The sequence below is a fragment of the Poecilia reticulata genome, chromosome 5, assembly GCF_904066995.2.
Source record: "Poecilia reticulata chromosome 5, P_reticulata-male-v2, whole genome shotgun sequence".
Lineage (NCBI taxonomy): Eukaryota > Metazoa > Chordata > Actinopteri > Cyprinodontiformes > Poeciliidae > Poecilia > Poecilia reticulata.
In genome coordinates this window covers 20,960,380-20,987,758 of record NC_088834.1, presented here as the reverse complement: position 1 = coordinate 20,987,758, position 27,379 = coordinate 20,960,380, and the positions used below count along the sequence as shown (strand labels likewise).

General features: G+C 41.1%; 1 protein-coding gene across 2 annotated transcripts in view; it reads right to left on the bottom strand.

Moving 5' to 3' along the window:
- Nucleotides 1-25,575, bottom strand: part of foxp4 (forkhead box P4) — a 110,615-nt gene extending 85,040 nt beyond the window's left edge. For both annotated transcript variants that reach the window (XM_081607263.1, XM_081607264.1), the window contains exon 1: nt 24,123-25,575. The gene's annotated coding sequence lies outside the window, so the exon portion shown is untranslated. The remainder of the gene's footprint in view (nt 1-24,122) is intronic.
- Between the last annotated feature and the right edge of the window lie 1,804 nt (nt 25,576-27,379).

The window sequence follows — 27,379 nt, the reverse complement described above, 5'->3', positions numbered from 1 at the left end:
CACACACACACACACACACACACGCATACACAGAGGGAGAAAGTAAAGTGGGAGAGTCTATAGGATGTAATTTTAGTGATTGGTGTAATTTACCGGTGCAAGTTGAAACCAGACAGGGCAACCTGAGTGATCCCTGGCAGAATGAGCTACCAAACACACACAGGTATAAGGGTATAAAGGTACAACGGATATCATACAACAATGTTAAAATGCAAGGATTTGCTATGTTAAAAAAAAGAAAGAAAAAATAGGAAAGAGTTATACCGTGCAGTTCAACTGGAAACAAAACTGAAATCTTTTAGCTAGAAAAATAAAACCTAATAAACTGAATCATACTTTTTAAGCCACTTCTGATCTGATGGGCAGTTAGAACTATTCATAAATCCCCCCCACCACCTTCGCTGAGCCTCCAGTTCCAGTTTAAGGAAAACTGCCCCACAGCATAATGCTGCCATCACCGACGCTCACCGTCGGTGCCCTGCTCTTTTGGTTGCTTTTTGGAATTTGGCCACACAGATCAATCTTGTTTCTTCCTGCGATGCCCCACAACCAAGACTTATAAGGAAAAGCGGGAATTGGTGTGAAATTTACTACACCGCTAGACATTCCTGCAGCTCCTTTAATAATAGCGAAGGCCTCTTTGAGGAACTCCCTGACCCGTTTGCCTCTTCATCAATTTTGGAAGAACATCCAGTTCTTCGTAATGTCACTCTTGCACCATATTTCTCCCTTTGATGGTGACTGTCCTCACTGTGTTCCATGGTCCATCTAATGCTTAGGAAATTCCTCCTTTTGAAAATGAGATCCCTCAGATATTCTCTGGACCGTTTTCGCTGCGAGATGCGACTAAGAAATGTCGGGAAAAGCCGACAAGAACAGCAGAGCTTTTCTTGGGGTTAATCAGAGGTCATTTATAAGAGGGGGTGTACACTTAAGCTTCCACGTCACTTCTGATTTTATTTTCGTCGTTATTTTTTCCTCCCTAAAAAAGTTTTGGTTTGCTTTTGAATCTAGTTGTACAGGTTACAGGTCACAGTACAGGTGGAAAAGGGTTCTGGAAGGATTTATCAAGGTCAAATTTCGTTCCCATCACAAATTGGGTATTTTAACAGGTGTGTAGAAATTTTATATTAACTTTATGCTCATCTGATAGTTGGTAACTTTGTTCTTAATGGCAAAACAGAAGAAGGCCTCTGGAATTTAAAATGTCTCAAAACAAAAATGTGCTTGAAATTAAGAGAAATTCAAACGTGTCCCACGGAAAAGTGTCCGTGGGATTGTTCTAATCCGCATAGGTATGCTCCGTTCCCATGGCCCACCATAACCTCACCTCACACACACACGCACACACACACACACACACAGACACGCACACCCCCGCATACACACACACACGCACACATGCATGCAAACGGAGGAGCTTATTAAAGGAACCTCGTGGCACATGGAGGTTTCTGATGGATTTAACATCAAGACTGATTGTTAACTTTTAGGACTCAAAAGCCTTGGAGAGAGTGCTGAGAAAAACAGAGCTCTTAGCCAGACGCACGGATCACATGACAACCGGGTCGCCGCCACCGCCGCCGCTCCAGCAGCAGCAGCAGCAGCAAGGATCCCTGGGAAAAAAAAAAGGCACAGCGCCATCGCTTAGATCATAGAGACTCAACCGCCAAGCTGCAATGACGCTCTGCAGATATATCATATTTAGGTATGAGTACACCATTCATGTGCAGAGTGGATTTTGCTGTGAATATGCACATCACAGTCAAGTGTTAAAGGAGAAGAGGAAGGAAAAAAAGATAATCACCGTGAAATAAATTAAACCTATTAAGAGGAACGTATGCTCAAGGTGACAGAAGAAATTAATTTGGCTCAACTATTGAGACCCATACCTCCACCCCACTATAGGATTTCTACCAAACTAATTACCACGCTCCACTTTCAGAAATAATAAGGAAAGTGCTTAATAGGTTAGGATTCACCCCTGCATTCATATGTCCATTTAACATCGCTGCTTTTATGCCCACACACTCCTGCTTTAATGCAATTTCACATTCGCGATTTAAAATAGAGGAAAGAATTATATTTCAAGAGGTGCCGGGATTAGAATGCAAAAGCAGTGATATTAAAACACTCGCTGGTCCTTCTTCTGAGCGTGTGTGCCGAGGCTTTCCGAGAAACTAAAGCTGAGGTAGAGATGTTAAATGTTTGGGGGGGGGCACAGCTAATCGCAACAGAGGAATAGAATCGTCGATCTCTGATTAGTCGCCTCTCCTTGTATCTTAATGTTTCCCCTCCTCTGTTTAATGCGTGCTAGAAGTTAAATTTTTAAACAGTGAGCAGATACAAAAAGACCCCCAAGTGTGCGCTGCTTCACCACCGTCAGAAGTCTGTGTATCCAGTCAGCAATTCCCTCCAATTATAACGACTTCCTAAAGCAACTATTGTTTCATCTCAAACATTTTAAAAAATTAAAATGACCCTTTTTTTCTGCCTCTATGCCCCCCGTCTTAACACAGAATTAGCATTTCTACCTGCCCTCCCAAGGCTACGCAGACAGTCAAAAAAGGCCTGTTTTGTTCATTAGCGGCGCGGCAAAAGTTATGCAAAAGGCAAAATGAATAAATAACTTGAGCAAGCTGTTTCAAAAGGTCTATTAAGAGTATGTTTTCATATGAATTTAAATGCAATTAACATTAATTTTGCATTCGTGAGGATCTGAATCAAAATTCGACTTTTTTCCCCCTTTAGGAAAAACCTTTGCTGAGCTCAGTGCCACAGAGCAACAGGGCTGAGTGTCCCTGTTATTTTGTTGCTGTTTGAAATCCAACAGAGAGAGAAGAGGAGTCGATATCCCGCTGGGGCCTGAAGGGATTATTGCTCTGTATGTCACTTCTTGAGAGTGCAACATGTATCACAATAATCACAGACAGAACTAGCGTGAAAATGGCAGATGTCAAGGTGCAACAGCTTAACTTCTCACACAAGAAATGTACAGCGATTGTGGAGAAGAGTTTATTATTTAACGCTTTACATCCTCAATTAATAAGCAATTGTCAGGAAAGCCAGCATGTCTTTATTCAGAAGCCCTACTTAATACTTTTGGACACAAGATTATTATGAAGTCATTGACTTATCTTCATTTTTTAGTATCATAATTCATACATTAGTTTTTTTTTTTGACCATGTGGTCATAATAAACTAAAATATATAGTTTACATGACAAAAACACTTTTCCCATTTTTAAAACTGTATTAAAAGTTGTTTTTTTTATTTGGTAAATGGTAAATATGCCTTACCATTTTCATTATTAATACTTTGTTTGAATTGTAAATCTAATTTCAAAGTCCCAAACATACCCCTTGATTAGCTACCCCCCATTTGGGTCCCAACCCCAGCTTTGAAAACCACTGCTTCAAACTGGTAACGTCAATCTGTATTCATAACAGAAAGACTTTGATTAAAAGTGAGTTGCTGTTTTTTTTGCTATGTTGAACTATTACTGCCAAATGCCAATGCTTTTTGAGCAATGCATGCTCAATAAAACTGAGGAAAAGTTGTAATGGCTTAATGCCAGAGATGTCAAAATATCCTTTATTCATTTGTTGCTCATTTGCCTCCTCGATGGTCAGTTCTTCCACGGTTTAGTGCAAACAGATGGGGCCCTCTCTTGCTCTTTTTTTCCAGTTTGTGTCTTTTTAACTGTGGCTTCTTGGCCTCTGCAGCAACATCAGCACAGCAACTATTAAAACAGCATGTGGCCTACATCGCAGACACACACACACACACACACACTAAAGACAGCTGGTACTGTTTCCTGAACTTTTAACCTCTTTTAACAAAAAAGAAAAAAAAATCTAGAGTATTAAGGAATGGCTAAATAAATTGCACAATATGTATTAAGATAAAACTTATCAAAGGTAGATAACAGAATTGAACCATGTTAGGATACCATCTATCTCCAGTTTTTTTTTTTTTTAAAGGATATTAGTGATTAGAGAAATAATATACCTGGCTACAGGTTGGGTTGTAAGATCCTGCTCTAATAATTCTCAGGAAATGTATCTACTTTTCAATATGTGTGTGTGGTGGGGGGAGCTTGGTTGAATTAGATATACACAATTGGACACAGCTTGTGGCCAACCCACCACCTTAGCTGTGACTTTTAATATGCAGAGATATTCATCGCTTAGATTTATGCCTGATTTTTACACGCACACGTCGAGACTTGCACACAGCACCAGCGGAGCATTACAAAAACACACTGTCACTCGGTGATCTGTATCTGGACAAGCCAAACTGCGATAAAGTCACTCTACAACTACAGCAATCGATGGAAGTAATTTATTTACCTCGCCAGGCAATTTCTGCTCTGTCTTTGCTGAGAAAGTGTAGAGAGAGAGAGAGAAGGAGAAAGGGAAGGAGGAGGAAGGAAGATTTGGCACGCATGTGTGAATGGTGTGTAAATTAATTTAGCAGCAGTGCGATCCAGAGCCATGTATAAGTCTATAAAACAAGGGGAGGTTAAAGCAGCTCACATCATGCTCACACACATCAGGCAAAGGTCCAACGCCAAAACCCCTTCTTCCACAGAGAGAGAGAGACAAGATGTGAAACGTCATCTCTGTTCCATTAATGTGATGTGTGCTCCCTGGATGCCACTAAAAAAGGGGAAAAAAAGAACAGTTAAATAGTTCTTTCTCCTCTTTTTTTTTTTTTTTGCCCCCACCTTCTTTGCTTTCTCTCCCATTCAAAAGCAGCACAGTCGCCGGGAGAGAGGCCTGTCCATGGTCCTTGACTCTAACTCGGTGAAATAAAAAGCACTTAACTAAGCCTCAGTGATCGATACGAACGCCACTGCGGGCTGGTTTTCACACACACACGCACACACACACTTATCCCACCTCCTCAGATGCTCATGCATATGCATGTCCATTGTGATTTATGCATCCTGGTGGGGGTGTGAGCCTATCTAAGAGCAAGGCCAGCACACGGGTCAGCTCATTTGTAAATCAGTTGCCTATTTATGGATCTATACACATAAGTGTTTGCGAGTGTGTATGTGTGTGTGTGTGTGTGTGTGTGTGTGTGTGTGTGTATGCGCACATCTGTGGATATTTGTGACAATAGATCTGTGTGTATGCACCTGCTGGCCTGAGGTCATCAACTGCAATGGGCTCATAATCACCACAATGTCTTCATTCATTAAATTTATCGAAGGCAGCTTTTGGCCTCGTCGTGTGTAAATCATGCAAGTTCCTCCACGAGTTAATGCACATATTCACTACGCTGCTTCATTAAGGTATTCACGCCTTTTGGACTTTTCACACTTTTGCACAAGTAGAAATAGATTTCAATTATTTTCTTTCCAAAATATCTCAAGCTCAGTCAGATTGAACGGAGAACGTCGGTGAACGTACTTTTTCAAGACTGCATACAGTCGTGCAGGAGAGCATACCCCCCGTAGCACGATGCAGCCGCATTATACTGTGGGGATGAAGTTAGAGCGAAGATCCACTGTCGCCGTAGTGAGTTTTCTGCCATGCGTCCTGTACAAAAGTTCAACTTAGGTCTCATCTGAGCAGGGCACCTTCTTCCACATGTTTGCCGTGTCTTTTGAATTGATTGTGGCAAACTGCCAACAGGACTTTTAACGGCATTATTTCAACTACCAACTATTAAGGCCATTTTTGTGGAGTGAAGGACTAAAAGTACTTGTGTTGACAAGCACACCAACTTGAACTGAGGATCTATGCAGCTCCTCGTTTTAGGTGGACAGCGGTGAGCTCCATGAGTGATAAACATCTCAACTATTTTACCCATGACTGCTTTGTTTCTTGGTCTTCTTGATGAATTTTCATTCACTGATGTTTTCTAACAAACCCCTGAGGCCTTCACAGGGGTTCTCTGAAAGCAAGTGTTTCCACTGGGTTTAATCTGTCAGAGTAAAAGGTGCTGAACAATTTTTACTTCATCCTTTCACGTCACTACTCTCCGCTAATTTGCGTCGGTTTATCCCACAAAACTCCAATGAAACCCGTTGCAGTTTGAAGCTGCGATGCGACAAAGAATGGAAGGGCTCGAGAGGTGTGAATATTTCTCGACGACTTCTTGTGTTTGTAACGTCACGCCCAGTGAGTCTGCCGGCTTCTGTCGGCCTGCACCCTGACCCGGCTCGTTCGCTGCAGGAACTCACCCAGCTTCGTGACCTCCCAGAGAACGCCGAGGAAAAGACGCCAGAAAAACACCTTCCATCAGAGAGGCTGTCTCCTAATGGGGTCCCTATGGTCTCTCCTGGCCCACACGTCTAGGATTGTGGGTAAAAATAGGACAAGATCTACTACTGAAAAGGTGACGGGGGTTAAATATGCTTTAATTTGTGGCAAAATATGAGAACATAGCCTTCTTTGCACAAAGGGTGGAAAAAAGTGTGCGCACTCTTTTGTAGAAATTCTGTGGTTTTGCTCCACCCTCCTCCCCACCTCCTCTGAACAACAGATTTTGGACTAATAGGGCAGCTGCTTGTCCCTCCTCCTCTTAAACCCTTCCACCCCGTCTCCCCTAAAAAAAAAAAATCTGAAGAGAGCCTGTTGTTTTCGACTTGTTTTTGAAATATGCAAGAATGGAAAAGTTTAAACTCTTGGGATGCTCATCACAAAACAGGCTGCACTTGTTATTTCTAATTCTCTCATTTGATTATTTCATGGAATAAATGTAAAAGAGAGACAAATAGAAAAGAAAAAAAAGCAACTGTGTAGTTTGTTTGTCTGTTTCCCTTACTATCTGGATGCTCTGCCCCTAATTTCACCTCCAGAAACTTTTGAAAAGGGTGGTAAGATGGGGGCTGCTGGTAACTTTCAGGGTGGTGCACCAAAACGCAAAGCCATAATATAATTTTAGTAGCACTTTTTTTTCACAATGCCACTGCATACAGGAGGACGGGGGAAGGAAATTGAAAAGTGCTACGTAAAAGAGGCCAAAAATAAAAATAACCATTTCTCCTCTCTCTTTGCCATTTTGTAGCAGATATTTTGCACAGAGAATGTGTGAATTTGTACCGGTCAGGGGCAAATTCCTAACCATTTTGTTTTATATTAATTATCTGTAATCTACCCACTGTCTAATGTAAGAAAATGTGATTTTATAATGCCTACAAAAATATTTACAATATCATTTATTGTAGGCACAATGATACTGTCTGGAGATGCTGTGGATTGATCAGAGATCATAATTGGTTATAATTCATTGGATTCATCATTTTCAGGAAATAAACAATTAGGGACGAAATAATCAACAGACTTTGTTACAACACTAAAATACACTGATAATTGATGACATATATACATGAGTTAAATAATAGTTGCAGGTAAAACATTGAATTAGGAAGTCGTGATATGGCAATGCAAGGTCGAAAATGGGAACACGAATTGGCTTGGAGCCAAAATGTGGCATATGGATAAGTAACAAATGACAACATGAATGTTGAAATGTATTCAAACACACCTTCTCTTCTAATAAATTCATATTGGTAGCACATTATCAAGAAAGGGCACTGAACTTCCAACTTCAAATCCCATTCTCTCCATGTGTCACCACAAAAAAAAAGGACGTGGAGATCTTTTTTTGACACCACTGTAGATACGTCTTACAAACAAACCCTGGATTTAACGCTGATAAAGCTGCAAATATGATACACTGACAACAGTTTACATTCTCTGCTAAAAATATTATATCAGATCATATAAAAAAAAAATCTATATATATACATATACATTGCAAGTGGGTGTAAACCAAACAACAAAAAAATCACACACACAAAAAGCATTAGAAAAAAAACATTGCGAGCTGTTGCAGCAGAAAGAAAACCTGCTGCCAGAGGAAACAATATCAGGATAAAACCCCTCAAACGCACACAGTCAATCCCTGGCGGCATGTGTAAGTGAGCTCATGAAGATGTTTCAATGGAGTGTAAACCGCGGCGCGGCGTATGTGTCCAACCACGTAAGACGGTGGGAGATGACCTCTTTGTGTGTCTGCAAGTATGACTTTGTGCGTGTTTGTGTGAACATATGTAACCGGAGCCAAACTGTAAGCCATATGCCACTTTGGTGCTGGTGCCAGCCTCCACCCCCGAACCCCCCACCCCCCGTTTTCCCCGAACCTCCACATACACAAATGTTAACACGCATACACACACACACACACATGCCCTCTCATAAACACGCTTGGATGTACCCACGCAAGCGTTGCTGTATGAAAAAGCAAGCCCCTCCACTTCATTAGGAAAGTAAACACAAGTGCTGTCTGAAGTGGCTAATTAGAGACTAATTACTCCCTGCTCGTTACTAATGCAAATTAGATTATGCTGCTTAACTTCCTCGTGTCCACAACGCTGCTGTTAATTGAGGCCTTTTGAAATTAAATTACCCGCTAATTAGCATATCAAAACCATTAATTCTGAGCAAGAAGGGGGGCTGGGGGCGGGGAGAAAAAAAAAAAACAACAACAAATGCCAAGTTTTGCTAATGAGTTTTGCTAATTGAATATGTGTGGGGTTGGTGCCAGGAATACCTATTCAGCTGATCAGCAAGGCTTGTGTGTGAGCATGCGTGTGTGGGGGTGTGAGCGCGTATGCTTGAGTGTGTGCAAGCAGCCAGAGAAGAAACTCCATGCATCATAAGAGCAGCATATAATTAAAGGAACCATTCCATCTCTCCAAATGCTTTGTCAATATTTCCCTCTGAAGGCCAGACTCCACTGATGTTCAGCACACAGGGAGCAGGGGATACAGCGAGAGGGGATGGATATTCATCTCATGAGATGCTAAAGAGCCACTGGATATGGAGTGGGTGTGTGTGTGTGTGGGGGGGGGGGGGGGGGTGTCTGGTCTGGTAGTATGTGAGCATGGTTAGCGTTTGTCCAGGCTGTAAGCTGCCTTTGAAGTGAAGAACTCCATCTCCATCCAGCTCCGTCTCCATCCCCCCCCCCCCCCAGCACCTCCCGCCCCTCACTCTCTTCAACTGGCCCTTCCTCACCTCCGCTGCAATCCATGTCCAATTAAAGAAGCAAACACACACACTCATGCACATGCGAGTAACCAGATCTTACTTTCATTCAGGGATAAATCTGGGTTTTTTTTGCTTTTTTTCCTGCCTCTTCCTCTCAAAGAACTGAACAGGTGATTTTTGGATTAGGAGTGGTGAGAATATTTAGAATCAGCGCTAGCTGCTCATCAAAAAGACACACACAGAGACCAGGAACAATTTTGGCTCTTTAATCTGCTGCAATCTAAAGATCTTAGCCAACCAATCGTTCCACGTGAAGCCAAATGAAATGGTAAAAAAAAAAAAAAAAAAAAGGCTATTTTTTCTTTTCCCTAAATATCAATTCAAAGGTAGCATGTGGGAAAAAAAAGAAGTCAGATTCAGGTTACTTCCTATACAAATCTCGTCATCTTACAGTCTGGAACTGCTCATTTCATTATCTCTACGATGACAGATGGGAGAAAAAAAAGGGGGGGAATGGTAAAATTGAGAGGTTGCCATACAAAAAAAAATTAAATCACCATGATAATTAGATGTAAAGATATTATAATTCCTTTAACGGGATGCATAGAAACTGCTGCTTGACAGTATTTGCCCTAATTGCTGGAATTATCATATTAACTAGTTACCATTTGGGTAAGTTGATTAAAAAAATTGATTATTCGTCTATTTCTTTTAGGAGTTTCTTAATCAAAATCTAACATCCTTGAAAAATTAATTTGAAGCTGTTTCTTATCAGTTAATTAAATCGGGTGGGAAGTCTTTTTTTTTTTTTTTTCCTGCGCGCCATGATTAGAACGGTCCTGTTCTTTTCTGTTCAGACACCATGACGTTAGAGGGGCAACTTTTCACTGTCTCATCAAACATTCACGACCACAAGAATAGGACTTCTTTGAAGGGGCCCGCTGTCTTTTTTTTTTTTTATTCTTTTTTTTTTCCGTCCAAACCTCTGCCTTTCTGATATATTGTGCTACACCCAATAGATCTTTCTTTCTCGTTAACACATTCTCATTAACGTACGTTGAAAGCACACGAGGAGGGGAGGAGGGAGAGAGGAGAGGAAAGGAGAGCAACACCAGAGAGTGGAGAGAGAGAGAGAGAAAGAGAAAGAGAGAGAGAGAGAGAGAGAGGGGGGGAAACGAATCAATGGAAAAGATAAAGTCAAAGAGACGACTGAGTACACCGGCAAATTTTAGTAAGAAAACTAAATAATAGGAAGAAAACACGAGCGCTCACTTGCAACGTTGCCTGGGTGACAGCCTTGGGGCGGCCTGAGTTGAGACTAAATAAAAACGAGCCCGGAGCTAAAACAAGACCTGCCGTTTCTGCAGGAACTGAACGTCTGTGTAAACATGTTCTCTTTTTCATAATTTATTTGTCCATTTCAGCGTTTTGCGAAACTTTCAGAACCAAAAAGGTGGCAAAAAAAAAAAAGTTACACCCCTGGAAGAAACGTTGGTTTTTCTGTCACAGGACGCCGTAAGCTATAAAATCAAATCAAGATTTATTCACCAATGTGTAAATAAGAAAAGCCGTTGTTTCAAACTGCAAACATTTTCTATCATAATAGGAAATCTTTCCAATTATATAAAAGCAAAGTGACCAGAGTTTTATGGAGCATAGAGTAATGTAATGGTGCCTCTGTTTCACCTGCTGCTGTGCAACTGGAGGAAAGAAAGGCAGCTACTACAATATTACAATTAACAAAGAATTGCTATACATGTTTTACTCTATAAAGAGCTGAGGGCTAAAAGGTGCAAAACTCTCAATAAGAGGGTTTCCTTAAAGATAAATGCTACATTTAGCAGGTGTTTATACAAAATTTTCACAAACTTTTCCATAAAACTATTAACATACAGATAATAAAGCTGGTAGATATGGGGAATAAAAACCACTATCACAATAAAAAACAATTCTATTGATATCGATATAGATTATGATATAAATTCTTCCTTATTTTTGCCAATATTTAACATTCTCTGGTATTATTCAGTGAGATCAGAAGATATCAGAAGGTTGTTTTTTTTATGTCAAAAATCTATTTTTGATTGTTCAATATGTTATTGAACATCAGACAACTGCTTTGGATAAATAAAAGAGGCGTATTTCAAAATAAAACTTTTGAGCGTTACAGGACAACAAAACAAAAACTGACATATTCTTTTGTTGATGTAGAATTAATGAAGGCATTAAAATGTCTCCTTTAATTAATTAGATTAATTTAAAATTGCTATTCTTAAGAATAAACAATAAAAAAAGAAATATAAAAAGACAAAATAAGCAAAACCAAGGAATAAGTGGGGGGGGAGGGAAACAATATACTGTAATAATATAATCTTGATCTTATCCTCAGTGCAAACTTCACCAACTTTGAAAGATAATTTTAAAAACTGAGATAAACATTTTCATTTCTCAGGAAAAAAAAAATCCAATTCCAATTAGGGGAGCACTTAGTGCTGTCAATCTGTCGGATAGTAACACTGTACAGGCATTTTTCTTTTTGTAGCACGTAGCACTCGCTCTCATGTAAGACCGTAACGTTTTACATTATGCGTGCTGCTCCAGCAGGTGCCACTGGTTTGGGTGGTAAAACAGATCAGCGGTATTCCCCAAATTGGTCGGAGCATGCGCCCGACACAATTTTCAGTACACACTTTGGTTTTGGTCTGACTTTAAATAGCCTAAATACCTCAGCACAACTGAGCTATTTGGGTCCTTCTTGTTAACAAAGTCTTAAATCTTTCTCTTCCTTTGGGACACTACATTTTTTTTCAGTCATTTCCAACTTGTTAGTTGAGGAAGCTGTAGCTGGGTGCGTTGATGGCGACAGGTTACGGTGCGCGACTCATGTATGGAGGACCGAGTCCTCGACGCAATCAACACACGTTCGAGTTCCGGCCTGGTGACCTTTGCCACACGCCTTGCCCCTCCTTCACAGCCTGCTTGCCTATCACAGATCACAGTCAGATAAAGGTCACTAGAGCCAAAAACAACTTAAAACGAATTTAAAAAAAGCTATATATGCACAAAAAGATACCGTGTTGTCAACCAAACTTGTGGGATCAAGCACGGAGCAATTCTTACTGCCATTGGATGTTCATCGTTTTAGTATATTTTCCATAGAAAAAAAATACAAAATATTGTGATATATATTGCTATTATTTGATTGCCAAACTCTAATAAATAACATAAATAATATTAGAAAAAAATATTATTTTTAAAAGGTGTTGGAATAATGCTTCTTTGTTTTAATATTAAGAAACACTGGTAAAGCTCTGAGTCATGACTGGAGTCTATTAGAAAATCTACAAACGGTGCTGAAGATTAGGATGATGGTAAGGAAATCAAAAATAAAATACCAGCGAAACAAATACAAATAGCTTGTCAGCAATTATGTCAAAGATGTTTACTTTACATATTGGAATAGATAATGATAAATATTTTTAACATACCATTTCTATTAAACTGTAAATATAAACCAACTTTTAAAAAAATCCTCCTGGTTTTATTATGTTTTTTAATGTTTTTTGAAAGATACCTCTCTCAAGTTCTTGTTCTTAATAAGATCATTTTAAAATCCACATCTTTCAGGGGTATAAATAATTTTGATCTTAGCTGTATATTTAAAAAAAATAACACACACACACACTAATTTTACTCAAAGATTGTCACGTAGTACGAAACTCACACGAGCTCATGTCTGGTGACATCACAAAATGTCTGTAGAAAAACTAGTTTTCTATTTCTGGAAAGAGACTAATTACATAGCTCTGCCCCCGGGAAAGAGAAGCCCCTCCTGAAGGAGAGAGAGAGAGAAAAACATTTGAGGCATAGCGTCCAGTCACCGTTGGCATTGGTGGATTATAAGTCTCTCTCTGCTTCAGCATGCAGCGGAGCAGAACAGAACTGAGATGGCGCACTCTGCTCATCTGTCCATCCCAGACTCCTTGGGGAGCAATGGGAGGATTGGAAGGAGAAGGGGGTGGGAGGGTCAAAGGGAGAATCAGTGAGTGAGGGGGAAAAAAAAAGTCGTGTTGCAAGTCTCGCTGATTGGATAATGAATTGAATGATTATCAGAGCCTGGCTTGTAAAAGTTGCGCAGAAATCTCAGTTCATCAGCCAACCAGCCCTGCGCCCTCATCAACCAATCAAACCCCCAGCTGGGAGGCAGCGGTGGGACGGGGGCGTCAGGAGGAGAGGGGGGGGAGGGGGGCACACCATTCGAGTTTCTCAATTTTTCTTTCCATCTGCTTCTCTCGCTCATATTTTTCTCTGGTTTTCTCTTGCAGCGCATCGCTGTGTCTGCTACTGCGGCCCTCGTCTCTCTCTGTGGGAGACAGAGAATTCTCAAGGCCACAATTACCGCACAGAACTATCAATTTCCCCTTCAATTAACCCTGTGGGAAGAGAGGGGGACGAGGAAGAGGAAGGGGAGCAAGCGGAGAAAGGGGCTAAGAAAAAACGCCAAATTTGTGATGAAGAAGATCCGGCCCCGCGCTCTGTTCACTCTCCCTCCGGGGCACTGTCATGTGTTTCAGCTGAGAGGGGAGAGAATTACAGTCCCTTTAGGATGAACTTGACCCCACCATCAGAGGTCAAACAAGTTACAATACAGCGCAGCCCCCCCCTTTCTCATTACCTGAAAATAGGCTCAGCCTGTGTTCCTTTAATGCACGACTGTACATCAATAGTAAGCACTCTAAAGGGCAGCGTAGATCTGTGGGACGCTGAAGGAAGAGAAAGTAGCAAAGCGAAAGGGAAGGGAGACGGAAAAATGACACACACAAAAAACGACGGAGACTTCAGTCAGGAGTTGTGTTTCTTAGATCAGTGACTCAGGGCCAGTGCCCTGGTGCAACGGACAACTGCGATGGCATGCCTGCTGTCTTACGCACTGCTTACTCTTTTATTTTTTTTTCATTCTCACTTCCCTTTTCCACCCACTCACTGAGCAAACCGAGCACCCCCCCCCCACACCCAGCTACAAGAGAGCCGCTCAGAACCAAACCCAGCCAGCCTTCAGTGAGGTTTTCGCAGGCAAACTTCGCATAAAGCCCCCCAGAAGCCGTACACATGCCTGACACCACAAAGCATGCCGGGGGTTTCATTGCCACTCACCCTCCCCTCCTTTCTCCGTCCTGTCCTCGTTTCTTTTTTTTTTGTACTTTAGTCCTTGGTTCCTCCCCCGTTCCCCTCCCTCGTTTATGCTAACAACTTTCCGAGGCTAATGCACGGTCCCCGACTGACCTTTAGACAATGGAAACCTGCCGCAGCAGAAGTTGCCGATTAGAGCTACAGGTTGCACACTGCAGCTCTGACCTTCAATGAGCAAATGAGCATTTTTGGCATCGGCTTATCTAATAACCCAGTAGCCACCTTCAAAAAAGCAGTAGATTATGAAGAAATTTTTCATTATTTGTCCCCAGAACGTTTGTTGTTTGTCATAGCATCAGATCTTCAGCTGCAAAATTGATTAAAGGTCCACAAAAGCTTCTCTGTCATACTATTTGCATGTTTAAAAATCAAAAGCCCGTTTTTAGAATGATGACAGAGAACATGCCGGGGAGACTGAGCTTTTTTTATCCAGCTTCATGGAGCCGAAGAGAACAGCGCTTCCCCATCCCCCACCTGTTGACACCCACTGCTAGGCAGCTGGCTTAAAAAATGGCCACTTCCCTTTCCTTTTGCGTACAGAAAAGATTGTGTCTCATTTTGGAAATATTTCCAGTCACGAAAAGCGCCAATGGTCATCGTGTATAAGGTAAAGTAGCAAAACCCATCACTGCTATTTATTTTTCTAAGATAAAATAGTAAGATAAAAGACATGTGGTCCAGGGAAAAGCAGGCGACTCACTCTGTAGCATAAAGCATATTTCAATCATTCTAAAATGCCCAAAAAGTTATTTATAACTTATCAAAATTATAATTAGAGCTTCCTGCTTCAGACAGATTTATAGAAAATGCAAGTAAAAATGTTGAACTGAATAAATCAATTTAAATCTGTATGAAAATCTAAAATCAGTTTTTTCAGTTTTTTTTTTTTTTGTAATTTAATCCACAAGGTTTTTTGTTGTTGTTGTTGTTGGGCTTTTTTTACCCCATATAACAAAATATTTACTTTTCATTCACCCCACCACAGACCAATACCTTTGTTTGATTTAATCCACCATTTCACCATTTAATCTGGCTGGAACATGGCCTAAGCAGAAGAAGCAACTGTTGGATCTTGGATGAAAGGAAGATTGTAGAGGGAACACAATACTCGGGAAAGATGAGAAGACGAGGGGAAAAAAACAACAAAAAAAAACAACAATACGACCGCTATTGGGTGTGAGTGGATAGTAAAAAGTGCAACACAATAAGAAGCTCGGGAGAGAAAAGGGGAGCAGCGAGTGTGGAGTCCTTCACACTGAGTGACTATTGGAACTCCAACAGGGAAAAAAAGGTTTTTCTGTTCAACCCCGGAGCAGGACTGAAGGAAACTCTGCAGGCTGGTGGGAGGCAGGCGACGTATACAAGCCTTATTAATGATGCAAACACTTATCTTAAAATACTGAAATCGAAATAAAAATAAGACCAAAAGAACAAACAGAAAATATATGTAAATTCCCAGCTCATATAATTGTCGCGTGTAAAAATCAGCACTAAAGAAGCAAAATTGTGTCTTTCTTGTGTGTGGCTTTGTAGATATAGTGAAAGAACAGAAAAAAAAGCATAATTTGCATTAGTTTTTATATTCAGTAATGTAAAAAAAATTATATTAGATTTTTAAAAAAAAGGAAAACTTGATGGCCAAGAAACCTAAACTGTACATGAACAACATGATATGCCTTTTCCCCTATTTTACACGGTTTCCTTTTTGGGTTTTAGTTGCACTTCTTTGCCCACCAATATCCTGCCAGCAAACAGTTAACGCTGCTTCACAGGCCAGCAGTCAGGCCAGCGCAAACACACCCACCTCCTGGCTCGCCCCCTTCTCTTTCCCCAGGAACATGAGAGCTGGCTCTAATTCACAGGCTGGTAAAGCTGTGGTGGACAGCAGTCTTGATCTGGCAGGATTAGGCTACTTTTATTTCCCCGAGAGCCACAGGGGTGGGGAGGGAGGAGTGGTGGAAGGAGGCGCTCAAATCCTTCTACAAATGTCAGACAACGACCGGTGACCGGGAGGCTCCGCAGGTACATGCACTCTGCGCGTGCACGCACGAAAGCTCGCATACTCATGAAGAAGAAGAAGAAGAAAAAAAAAAAGAAAAGAGAAAGGGGAGTGCGGCATCCAAAGAAGAGACCCATCACTCTCTGTCTCATCAGGTGGTGGAACCAACGACGTGGGAGCAAAGAAGGCAGCGAGCAAAGGAGGAGCGGGAGGAGTGTTGTGGAGGCAGGAGGGAGGTGTCGGGTGGGGGATACACAATTATTCAGACAACAGCTGGGAATAATCTAGTGGCAGATGTCTCTTGGTCAACAATGCCCACCGCACACACGCGTGCGTGCCTGTGTGCGTGCGCACACACTCGGAGTCTCAATGCTCGCCGATAAACCAGCACGAGCTGCTGCTACTCTGCCCACACTGCTGCCTCAGCCTGCCTTGCCTGCCTGGAAAACTTTATTTTTTGTTTGATTTGGAGAAATGTAATCGCTAAGAAAAATAACACTCATGCTTTCTGATTAGCTTCTTGTTACCGCTGATGTTTGTCTAAAAAGACATAACTTAGGGGACTGAGTTCAAGGAAGGAATAATGAAGGATGGTTGGTCACTGCTGGATGCAAGAAATGGGCCAATATCTGGGGGAGGTGGGGTATTTCGATCATAAAAGGTTATGGCTTCAAAACAAACAAAAAAAAGGAGACGTCAGAGAAAATGACGGAGAAACCCCAGCATACTACAGGAGTTGTACGTCTCTGTAGGCATGTTCTCTCTTTGTCATTTAGTTTCACATTTTAGCAATGAACGCCCGTCAAAAGTAAAACTTTCCTAATGGAAATGGTGGTACAAGTTAGCCTTCCTGGTGGAAACTTTAGCTTTCCCTCATTTTATAGCAGTTCATATGTCCAACTGTTTCTGCAGGAACTGGATATCTGTGGAGCCACGTTCTCTTTCCTTTCATACCATCACACACTTTACCATCACTGAGAGAAATGGCAGATTTCCCCTTGATTTTCTTTCAAGTGAATGTTTTAGCCATAAATTTCACAAATAAGGGACAAAGGTTCAAAAGAGTTTCAGTTTTTACAAGATTCAGTTTACATCATACTGTTCCAGTGGTTAAAAATATGGTTAATGAGAACCCAGAAAGTTTTCTACAGTTTTTTTATGGAGCTCAAAGTAGCTCAATGAAGCCCCACCACTACCTGGTTCTGCCCACTGCTTGTCAGCTGACTTGAGGAAGAGAACAAAATTTTTCCCTCGCTTGCAAGGAAGTCAAAGTCAAATTTGGAAATGTTTCTGACTCTGAAAAGCACAGCCATCTGAGTTAATAAATCACAAATCCTCACTCTTGTGAAGGTACTCTGCTGAATACACACACACAGTTACCATAAGGCTACATTAAACAACATAATATCTACGCATTCAGTCCAATGCACCTGGAAGCAACCTATCTGTGGCAACTGTAGTTCCTGATCACACCAACAAAAGCCATTACATCTGAACCCTATTGGGCAAAGCCACCAGTCACTTCTTGTTAGGGGCAAAGCAGTCTAAAAAAAAGCAATAAAACGAGGACCAGAGGTGTAAGAAACACGAATCATTCTACCGTTTTCCAATTCACCCATTCAAAGTATTTTACTTTCAAGAAAGTGCTTTTTACCCCAGCTCTGCTCTCGCCATAAGTGAATAAATCTTCAAGATGTTATGTAGACGTGGATGGAAGGAAGGAAGGCGGCGACGCAGGCGAGTGGCGCTCCGGAGCTCTGTCAATCCGTCAACCCCGGCAGCCCATTGTGATGTGGTTTAACACTGGCTAACAGCTCGTCCTGTCAGGGGGATGGATCATCCTGCGGCGCCTCACATGCTAATAGCTTAAGTAGGCATCCCATGTCCCCTGGAACTAATACCACAAATACTAATACCATAAAAGAGCAGTGCTCCAGCCTCACTTTCGCCTGTGTTAGCCAGCATCTCGATACTTTGCGGATTAGAAAACATAATGAGATGCATTTAAATGGTTATTACCTCTCCTCAGTACAGGAAGGCAAGAAACAGGGGGGGGGGAAGAACGCAGCATGGCTAATTTCCTATCATCGTATGTTAATCTACGCTCTACCCAGTCGAAGGAATCCAAATATTCGGGTGTAATAGAAGTTATCGAAAAACACCAAAAAAAATAAATCTGCTTAACTTTTTTGGAGTTGAACTTCAGGAATCAAACATGCGGACTGATGAGAGGACAAATCTGCATCTGAATTCACGAGACACCGCACACTCTTGGACGAGTCTCTTAAATGGCCCTCCATCTCGTCCACCCTGGAGATTTCTAACATACAAACTAGCGCTCAAGAGCCGTGCGTTGCCTCTCCACTTGATCGGGCGTTTCGTGAAATCTGCGCGGTGCGCCGCACTCGCAGTGTCACGCCGCACTCGCAGTGTCGCGCCTCGCAGCTGTCACCAAACACTTCCTTCGAAGCCATCCCTTCAATGCACATTAAAGCGAAGCTGCAGAAAGTTTGAGCACATTGTTGTTCAGATGGGGAGGCTCTCCGCCGCTGCGCTCGATTGACGGCTGCCCTGTCAGTTTGTCGCGGGGCTTTAGAAAACACCAACGGCTCTCTGATGAAGTGCTTACAAAAGGTCAAAGGGTGGCAGGGAGTAGGGGGGAGGAGGGAGGCTGACTGGGGGGAGTAACTGAGAGAGGGACACGAGGGAGAAAAGGAAAGGAAGACGGGACGGACTGAAGGAAAATCCATAACACAAATATAGCTGTCAGAAGCAATGCAGAGTTAGCGGGGGGACACACAATGAACGATGAGAGCTTTTCGGGAAGATGCTCCGCTTGAACACAACAGGCGTCCTCTCAGCTTCATTCTTCACTCCCCAGCCCACATTGACCATCTTGAGTGCTCTACCCGATCTGCGCCAATGACCTCTTGATCTGCCATGACTCTGAAATCAAACTGCGCTCCGACTGCCTCACTTCACACTCCGCTCTCAGTCCTCCAGACTCCACAATCCCCCCCCGCCCCCCTGCCATCCCCTCTCTTTCCTTCCAGCTCTAACTCTCAGGTGCCAAGCGGCACTCCGGAGAGGCTGATCTAATGCTTCCTCGGCCACGACAACCCAGGCATGGAACTCTCACACAGTTGTTTCCTTCACGTTGGGCAGGTTTTCCCCCTTATATTTTCTATCTCTGCCTGTAACCCCAAGCCAACCCCTCCACACCCATAGGAAACGGTCTCTTCCGCTCTGAGCTATTGGGTCACTTCTTCCCACATCCATCAGCTGGTAATGGGGCTGAGCTCTGATAAAGTCAGTGAAATGCCTGTATTACTGAAAAAATGAAGAAAAAAACAAACAAAAAAACTCTGGAAATGTCTCATCTTAGATGTGGAGATGTGTCAGTGACCACCGGCTATAAAACACTGTCAAGTTGCAATAACTGCTCCAAATAAGTGGAGATGATTCAGTCACCTTTCCTGGCTGATACCAATTTCAATTTTTTTTTAATGTCAATTAAGATTTTCTTTTTTTTTTTTCCATAAGAGTGTGATACCGAATGAGATAAATCTGACAGGAGTAATAGTTTTGAAACCCACAGACTATTAAGATATAAATTAGAAGTTTGCAGGTTTTTATTAAACTCAAAAAAATTATCAAAAATAGGGGGATGAGTTTTAGTTCTGATTGAAGGGGGGGAATAAAAGCACTACATGGTTTTTGGATTTCCTGATTAGCGTCCAGAATCAGTCTAGGGAAGATTGGTTCAATTTGATCCCTGACTGATAGATCAGAGCGTCTTTACATCATATTATTATAAAATAAAATAGAAAAAAACACTTAAAGAATTTTCTCCCCCGTCTGCTGCACACAGCAACTCTACGGTATGGCACCGCCGCATGACCCGCCGCGAGAAAACACATCTAATCTTGGAAAAAAAAAACGTGTGGGATTTATTATGAGACAGACACACACGTTTTCGGCCCCTCAGCTTCTCCTAAATAACAGGTTCAATTAGAACCACATGTATAATCAGGCCTCAGTTTGAAGCAACGCGACGGCAGTTTCACTGTGCAGTCAGTCACTCACAAAGCAATCCAAACTTCTAAGCAATCATTCTTTTTTTTTTTCCCCACTTGCAATTCATAAAGAAATATATAATCGCATTTATGTTGCATTTGATGGGATTTTAAGTCAATACAAATGGGTAGAAAAAAAAAAGCCACATGTCTTTCTTATAGTTCATTAGCCTCAGGACCAACATTTAAAATTCCAGTCTAGGAACATTTTCAGTTTGGCTTTTTCCTCCAAACCCAAAATGAATGGATACGAAGATATTAAGCGTTTCAGCTTTTTGAACATGCGAGTGTTCCAGCAGGAGTAAATCTATCACGGGTCAAACCCTACACGTATAGCTGCTGCGGTATATTCACGCTCTTCAACATCACTTTGGAGCAAAAAGCCCACTCAGACTTGTGGGTTTGGGATGACGGCAGAGGGTTTTAATGAAGAGAGCATCAGAGATGCAGAGACAGACAGCGCTGGGCTGTCGACGCGCTTCCAACGCGCAGGACATTTAAAAACCTCAAACGCTGTCCATTTTCACTCAAGCAGGACAGGTAGATTGAGGACGGGGAAAAAAAAGCATTACACACACACAGACACACGCATGCATACACACTGAGATGCTTACACTGTTCCACATGTACCTTCACATGTACTCATGCTGGAGGTAAGGACTCTGTGAGTGAGTTTATGGAATAATACAATCACGTCGGTGGCTTTTAATCCTATTGAAGGGGTTTTAGAGCGCATGAGATTCATTATTATTGCCTGTCTCTCTAGACAGTTTTCCTACACAGCTCCAGTCACACCCCACTGTGCACGCACTACTACTCCACATACTCCAGGACCATTATAAAAAAAAATTTTATTTTTTTTTGAGAGAGCGAGAGAGAGAGAGAAAGAGTCATTTAAGCAATGTGCAATCGCAGAAACAATCATGTGAATCTGATGGGAATCTGGAGAAGAGGATGAATTCAAATACCTAGTGATATAAAACAGGACGTACAAAAGACACACAAGCTGCTGAGGAGAGGGGAAAAAATAAAGCAAAGAGGGGAAAGTGTTGAAGCAAGTCAGATGGAAATATGTTGGAAATGCAGACAATGGCCGACAGCAGGCAGGGAGAGTCGGTGTGTCTCAGACACCTTCAGCTCGTTCCACTTTTACACTTTTCCCTTTCAAATAACTACTTAGCGCGTCGGAAACGCAACACCTCACGCTACAGCCACTTCACAATGACTTCATCCTGTTCATGTTGCTGCTTTTACACTGGAAACGGAATCTGCTCCTTCTTCAGCAGATCAGTAATTATCATCAGTCAGCTTATTGCAAACATAAATATACAGAGAACATAAATAAAGTGCTTTTTGTGAGAAGTAAAAAAAAAAAAAAGAAAAAAGACTTTTTTAAAATTGAGACAAAACTGCAGCCTGGTAAGAAAATAATACAAAGCTGTGGAGTTCACATATTTCAAAAATAATAATAAAAAATGACAATAAAAAGTATTCTTTCCGTTCAATATATTTACTGGATCTGCTTCAAATTTTGAGAGAGCATTTGTGTAATTATTCTTGACTGTGAAGGATGTATTTATATTTTTTCTAGCACCAAATTCATTTAATTATTACACTGCCCAATTCTTCACAACTGTGCTGAAAAACAGAAAATCACAAGCTAATGTTGTTTATGTGAGTGAAAAAATGTCAATTTTAAAAACTGTTTTAAAAATAGCAGCAAGAGTGAAAGAAGGCCAAAAACTGAACTGCAAAACAAAAACTTGATGGATTAAACTCTGGTAAGTTTTTTTTTTTAACAAATGAAGTGCGCACCTGGGGCTTTGCGCCACCGCAAAAAAGGAAAAAAAAAAAAACAAAAAAAAAACGGCCTGCCTGTTTGACTCCAGAACTGTGGCAAGGTCATAAAATATGATGAAGAGCCTTTTTTTTTCATTCCCGCTGGATCTTCTATTAAACCGCAATTAAAAGTGTGTCATCACGTCGCGAAAATGCCGCCACAGAGAACAAGGAGGTTGGCGATGGTGGTGGCGAGGCTGGGAAGGGGGTGTAGTGAGGGGGGTTGGGGGAGAAGGGGGGGGAGGGGGAGGGGGCACAACAGCGCAGAGAGGACACAGTAAATAAAATTAATTATGCCAAATGCCCCCGCGCCCATCAATCACAGGGCAATAATGCCCGTGTCAGGGTGTTGCACTCACACGGCCTGTAAGCTTTTCTGTGACTGACAGACAACTAACAGCAATTAATTGTCATTTCATTTCTATTCACTTTTTTTTTTTTTAATGTGCAGTTGACACGCAGGGATCTGCTGCCTGGTTTTATTTCAGAATTTGTATTTTAATGACGTAAAAGCAACTTTTCTTCGTTAACTTAATGTTGCTGCTTTTCACTTGAACAAGTACGCTAAAAAATAATAATAAAAAAAGAACGTCACTGCAACAACAGTTTTAATGCAAGTACGTCTTTTTCTTCTTCTCTTTTATTTTAGAGAAATGAATTCGTCAGTGGTGGTGGAGGCCCACTTTGAGGCAAAACTTGCAGAGATTGGGCTCCAGTCTCCACACCGAGACAAAGACTAATCTGGAGCAGCATCAAATCTGACAATACACTGTCCATTTTATGTGTTTCATTTATTGTTTTTCTCTATTATTAAAGTTACTATCATTTATATAGTTGAGCTTATTACACAAGGGTAAATCCTGTATGAAGCCCTGAATATTTGCAATTTACATTAATACCGTTTTATAACTTTTCTTGCGTCAAACCTCTAAAATCCGAGATTTTTGTTGTTGTTGTTTTTTTTTTTTTTGTTTGTTTGTTTTGGGGTTGTTGTTTTTTTTTTAATGTCCAATCCAACAGATCATAAAAACGAAATAGAAATGAAGGAAGCAACGCGGACACATCAAACCTCGATGAGGTCTCACAGAGCGACTCTAGTTTCAAAAGTCAGAATCTTTTGAAAAGAAAGTATTGTTCCCCCAAACCTATTGACCATGTCAGCTCAAAAAGCTTTTTTTTTTTTTTTCCCCTCCCTCCTCAAGACAAGAGCCCTTTTATCTCCAGGCAGGGAATCTAACTCCTTTTCTATCATTTTAATCGTCGTAGTTTAATTATTAGTAAAATAAAAAAAATTGAAAAAAAAAAAAAGTTGAAACTTAAAAACGAAAAACGCGTTTGTGGCATTTGTGTGAAACACATGCCACGAAATCACTAATTTTATCACAACTGTTAGGAAATCTTTTTTTTTTTTTTTTTTAAAGTTGCCTTCCTCAAATTAGATCCCGACATTTTAGTTGCTTCTATGACAAAGAGAAAAGTTTTTGTTGTCTCTGAAGGAAAAGCTTCAGGCAGATGGTGGCCACGAAACATCGCGTTAATAAATGTTCTTTTTTTTTTTAAAGAAAAAAAGACTCGTTTATAGCGATGGAGTAAGAGATTTTCAAAACAAATCTTAACAAATCGTTTCTTTCTTATCTTTATAAAAGTAGCAAACAGAGGGGACAAAATACTGCGATGATCTTTCTGCGCATGAAAACAGATCACAACAAGTGGCCCAAAGAAAAGGGATTTTTAAAGTTTCGGGTGAGAAATAGTGAAAGTTGGAATGAAGCTGTGACACACAAAAAAAGGGGAAACATGACAAAAAAAAAGGAAAACATGATCGTGTCCCATGTGTTACATTTACTCTTAATAGTTCAACTGTACGAATAAACTTCATAAACAGAGAATGTGGGGGGGGAAAAGTTGTGTTTCAGAGTTTCAATGGAAGCGCGGAAAGAAAGAAAGGAGGAAGGAAGGAAGGAAGGAAGGAATAGCGAAAAAGTAAAAGTGCAGAGATAATGCATCAACCTGTTCTCTGGGTTTCTGATGAAGTCAACTTTCACGCCAGCGGTTGGACCATGTGGACAGCCCGCTTCTGCTCCTCAGACCCCGGCGCGTCCACACTCTTTCTTCACGGCGACAAACAAGGGAGGTGGGGGGCGCACAAGCCGACGGGACGCGAAAAAAATGTAAAAATATATACATAAAATGTGGGTGGGGGGGAGGGAAAAAAAACAATAGAGAGGAAAAGAGAGCGAGAGGCAGAGAAATCTAGGGTCTTAAGACCATTACTTCTTTAAGCGGAGAAAAAGCGTGCTCGTTAAGTCCCTTTTCCTATTCCCCCCTTTTGTGTGCGTCCTCTCTCCTCGGAGTGGCCCCTCTGGAGTGAAGTCGGAACAATACTGCCGCTAAAAACTCTGGCACTGAGCGCAAGTTGCAGCGGGAGAAACAACGCGCCTTTCTTTCGTCTTCTTCACTTGCTGCACCTTCTTCCGCCGGCTTTCTTCTCGAAGAAGCCCGATCAGCGCGTAAAACCTCCCCTCTGGTCTGCACTTTTTGGCATCCTGTCTTGTTGCTCGCTTGTTCGCTTGGAAATCAGGGTTGAATCACTTGGGCTGAGCGTGTGTGTGTGTGTGAAGTGTGTGTGTGGCGGGGGGACAGTTTGCTGCGCTACCGTAATGCCTGTAAAGCACGTGCGCAAAGTCGTGGCGCACATCGTTTGAGGAAAGCTGGCTCTCTGTCGCTCTCCTATTGTGTGTGTGTGCGGGTGTGTGTGTGTGTGTGTGTATGAGGGGAAGGCACTGATCTTTTGACCTGCTTTGCATCCTTGCCGAGTTGTGCTATTGTGGAGGCAGAGAGCAACAGATGTTGGCCTGCACGAATTATGAGCCCAGAAACCGCCAGAAACAAAGCGCAGTCAAGCCAATCAGCTCTGCTGCTCGGCACTTGCTCAACCTTTTCTGCCTTTTAAAAGTCTCAGTTATTTCTAAAAATAAAAAAAAATAAACAAACTATATGTTTATGTAGACGTAGACCAACAATGCTGAGCTACATTTAGTCAGTATAATGACTGAAATGTTCCAGAAGTTTTCCCAGGGCCGGCCCAAGCTTGTTTGAAGATCCTTTACTACATTTTATTTGGGGGCCCACTTCTAAGCTGTGGACGGGTAGTTCATCAAAGGGCCCCATCAGTAACTATATTAGTTGCTGAGAGCATGGTCATTACCCGTGTTCAGTTATTCTAAAAATATTATTCATATTACATTCAAAGTTATTTCTATTGCCTGCCGGTAACAATATTTCATACAAGTAATTCATAAATGTCCTTTGACAGAAAACTTTTCACACGCTGAACTTGACTGCACTGCCATTAATTGTGAATATGTGTAACTGAACTTCAGTTTACCGTTATGCTTTGATTGTATCGATTGGCTTCACCTCGTGTTTCTTGATATGAACGAGGCGCCATATTTTGGCAACTTGGAACTATGTAGATAAACTGAATTAAGCCGAGACCTGACAAACTGGCTACTGGCTGTTCTAAAAGTTGCTAAACATCTTCATCGAGTTAACATGTCCACTTGCGTTTAACTTTAATGGACATTAAGAGGGAGGAATGATTTTTTATTTTTTTTGAAGTGAGTAAAACAGTAAACAAGAACACAATGTCAAATGTTTACAGACTGAGTTAATTCAAATCTTTTTCAAAATAATAAACCAAAAAAACACTGTGTGGTACAGTTATTTATTTATTGCATTATTACAATTGTAATATTAGATGTAGTTCAGCTGACTGAGCCAGCATTAGCTTTGTTTACAGCCAGAGAATGTTTGTCACCGGTTCCTTTTTTGAAAAAGCGACTTTAGAAGGATCTGCATGCACACCGACTTCAACACTGACATCTGTGAGCATCAATCCAATAGTCTGGAGAAGTTATTGGTGTCCAAAATGTGTATTTATGAGAATATGAAATAACAAATACTGGATATAAACTGATGTTTACACATTACGTTAATGTAATTATGATATTATTCATGCCTGACTTAAAAGTCCAGCGTGTTGCTAAGACTTGTTAAGACTTTACATTTTTCACCAGTGTCTCATATGTATATATAAACTAAATGAACACTTTATTATTTTTCATATTCATATTTTTTGTTTTCAGCTGACCACTGTGGACATGTTCAGGAAATGTCCACTGGCTGTAAAATGTCCTGGTCTGAGTTAAGTCAGTTGCTGCTGACCATCCTATTATGCAGATCTTATTTCCCAGCTGCATTTAACACATAATCTCTCACTTTATATTATTTATCAAAATACAAGGACAACTTGGCCACACTGTGTAGAGTATGTAGTTATTTTACCAGCTTTATTCAGTTTGTGTGTGTGTGTGTGGGTGTGTGTGTGTGTGTGCGTGTGTGTGCCAGCTAAGTGGTAAAAAATGCTGACCTATTTAATAAAATCCATTAAAAATGAAAGTTGGACCAAATGGCTCCACACTGCTCAGGCTCTGCTGGTAAGAAGAAACAGACAGAAATCATTCCTTAAAAACATAATTCATGGAATCCACAATAGATCACAATTACACTTAAATACGGTTGTTTTAAAAGAAATCTTTATTTTTTATTTTTTTTACCCAACATTTGTCTTTTTAATTCATTTGGAAAGCATGTAAACAAGTCAGTTTAGTCAAGGCTTACCCTAAACTCATGCCTTCTTTGAAACACCTTTTTACCCACATCTTATGCCACATCTTCAATTAGTAATATTTACTAACTGGAAAAAGACCTCGACTTGAAGGACCTTGAAAGAGTCGGTTCGGTTCTCTGTGAAGGCATATCATGTTCACGGCGCTCTTTAGGCGACTCCACTGAGTTTCTGGCAGGTTTAGCTCTGGACGTTCTGCTGTAAAACTTTCATTTTCTTCCACCGAAGCCATTGTTGTGTTAGTTCAGAAGCATGCTTGGACTTGACGTAACAATAAAAACTTAAATCTCTCTTCATCTGCAGAGAAAACATGTTTAACACTCAACATAAAAGTAATCCCAGGGCATAGTGCTGCCACCACCATGTCGCAATGTGAGCATAAGTAACGCGAATGAGCAAATCTCAGGGAAATCCTTTTAAGGGCAGCTAGACATTATTTCAGGTTAATGAGATTCACAATATTCACGTGTGTAAAAAGACTGAATGCTGTAATTAAATCAAAATTCAGCAAATTGTTAATTTAACTCTGTGAATAAACATGCAAACAGGTTTTTGTAGAAATGTTTTCTTGTTAAAA